This window comes from Etheostoma cragini, chromosome 5, assembly GCF_013103735.1.
Source record: "Etheostoma cragini isolate CJK2018 chromosome 5, CSU_Ecrag_1.0, whole genome shotgun sequence".
In the NCBI taxonomy this organism is placed as follows: Eukaryota; Metazoa; Chordata; class Actinopteri; order Perciformes; family Percidae; genus Etheostoma; species Etheostoma cragini.
The window spans coordinates 12,172,651-12,175,267 of record NC_048411.1 but is presented as its reverse complement, the minus strand read 5'-3'; the positions used below and the strand labels follow the sequence as shown (position 1 = coordinate 12,175,267).

Genomic DNA, 2,617 nt, shown 5'->3' with positions numbered 1-2,617 from the left:
ATGTGTGGCTAGGAGGAGTGGCTGAGCCCTTTGTCCCAGGAGGAAGAGTAGGACCCTTGTTTGCATGCTTGATTTCCAAACAGTTCCAGAGAATCCGCCAGGGAGACCGGTATGTTACATAACTGACATTGCTAAAGATTTGGGGATATTTGTGTTACCTGCACCTTTACATTCATTTTAACATTCAAATAAAAACAAAAATTGCACTATTGACCAACATGTACTGATGTTGTGAATATTGCTGTGCTTGCCACAAGTTTAAAGATGAACAAACTTTCAATTTCAGACTTTGGTGGGAGACTGAAGGATTCTTCACTAAGGCCCAGAGAAAGTCCCTGAAGGATGTATCACTGGCCCGCATCATCTGTGACAACACTGGTATCACGGATGTACCAGAAAAGCCCTTCCAGTATCAGCCCAGGCCAAAGAAGGGTTACACTAGATGTTCTGCAATCCCTGCCTTTGACCTTAGGCCATGGAAGGAGACTATTAGGTACTAATCCTCACTGCAGGGGCCTCACTAAAGATATGTCCGAGCATCTGCTTTTTACCTGACCTTTCTTCATGTTCCTTGCTTTGTTGTATGTAATGAAATTACTTTTACCTACATTTTGAATACATTTCTTTAACTGCTGGAATTAATTGTGATTGCTATGAGTGCTTAAGGTTGAAATGTGAAAGGTTCCTTTGATTTGATTTGTTTCTCTCTTAAAATGTAATTTTAACGATTCATGAATTAAAGTGAACTCTCTAAAAGATTTCTGTGCATTACATGGTATGTATTTTTCAAAATAGAAACATGTGGATTGTAGTCTTGTTTGTCTTAAGAGTTGACGATTTATATCTCATTAGAGTCATTCAAACAACTATGACTCAGTATTATTTTTGTAACAATATTTCCAAGATCTCTGGTGAACTGAGCATCATTGGACCAGGAGAAATGTACAGCAGGGGTGATGCTGAAATTGAAATAAATAACAAAAAATAATAAATCATAAAAATAATATAAGTTTTTGATTTTGCTGTTTCACAATTTAAGCCCTTATGCATTTAATCTGCATTAGCTTGAAAGTTTAAATTAGGAGAAAATTAGAATAAATTATGAATTACTTTATACTTAAAGTATGCCATATTACTTAGGTGAACACCAAATGTGTTAGTAGTTTAATTTGGATACCTTTCTCTAAATATGAATGAAAATTAGATTAACATAACTTTTACCAACCAATATCTCAAAGTACGGCATTTAAACCCCATTTTATGAATAAAAAGCAGCTTTCTCACCTCATAGATTCTATAGGTTTGATAAGCTCATATCATTGTCTGGGACACTTTACTGATTTTTAAAACTTCTTCAGAAACATTGACCTATGTAATCAAAATCAAGCATGTTGTCATAAAATATTTTGGCATGGTGTTAATTTTTTAGCAATCAAATATTTTATTTGGAACATTTCAAATTACAAACAACAATGCTGGGACATAAGAACGCATCCCATGGTGCTCATTATTTTTTTTAAAACATTTTTTACACATATTCAGGATTCACAGCACTATGCTGGCCAGACAACAGTCTTACCTAGTCAGTTCACCAACAGTGGTTACAATTTCAGTTATTCGTGTGAGTGGACTCATGCTAAAACCTTTCCAGTGTATCATTAATATCCCTCCTTTATCACCACCTCATATCCAGTGAGATATTACAAGCTTAGTTTCCTTGATTACTTTAGGCCAGCCACTCCTTATCCCCAGACACACCATGCATGAATGCCTTCCATATTTAACTTGGTTTCTTTATGCTTTATTACTCAGGAGGTAAAAAAATTGCTTTTTTCACAACTTCTGAACTGACTTCATTGAAATTCATGGGAAGAGGAATTTAAAAGGCCACCCAGTGTATCTTGCGGTTTAGACACAAGTATCTTCAAACGTTGAACTCTCAGTGACCAAACAGTGTAAGAAACAAAGGCACAGCAATATCTCGAAAGACATGAAATTTAACGTCCATTAGCCTATTGTTTAGAGCACGTTAGAGGTGGAACCTTATTTAGAAGCTATAACGGCCTCGGCCTATTGCTTTGGAAAGCAAATCTCCGGTACTACTTGTCACTTATTGTATAATAATGATTGTATCTCCTTGCCACTATCCAAGTGTCTGTGTTTTACAAGTTCGGAGTTTGAGGCTTAAATCATGTTAATGGCTTTACGTCAAGGTATACGGAAATTAAGAATCACACTGTTGGCAAAGTGCAATGTGACCACAGACTGTTGTTCCTTTAATTTAGCCGATAAGAAAGTACAATTTTGTCCAATTGAAACTTTGGTTCGCGCGTAAAAAGTTGTGCGCACAGTTTGATAGATTTGCTCTGGAGGTCTTAACGACCGTAGCCTACAAAAGATGGAAAAAAGTAAACATTTTGAAATGTCAAAAGCAAACACAAACACACACACACACAAACACACACACACACACAAACACACAGACGTGCGCGCGCACTCACACACAAACAATGAAATGCGCATTCCACAATAAACCTATTATACTTTTGTATCTAAATTGTGTGTGTGTGTGTGTGTGTGTGTGTGTGTGTGTGTGTGTGTGTGTGTGTGTGTGTGT

At 36.5% G+C, this 2,617-nt stretch overlaps 1 long non-coding RNA gene and 1 pseudogene across 1 annotated transcript; one reads left to right on the top strand and one right to left on the bottom strand.

Moving 5' to 3' along the window:
• Positions 1 to 446, top strand: LOC117945053. Its single transcript, XR_004656724.1, has 2 exons — positions 1 to 109; positions 287 to 446. It is a non-coding gene; the product is annotated as an uncharacterized LOC117945053 (long non-coding RNA).
• Positions 1 to 2,617, bottom strand: part of LOC117945009 — a 23,364-nt pseudogene that overhangs the window by 5,557 nt on the left and 15,190 nt on the right.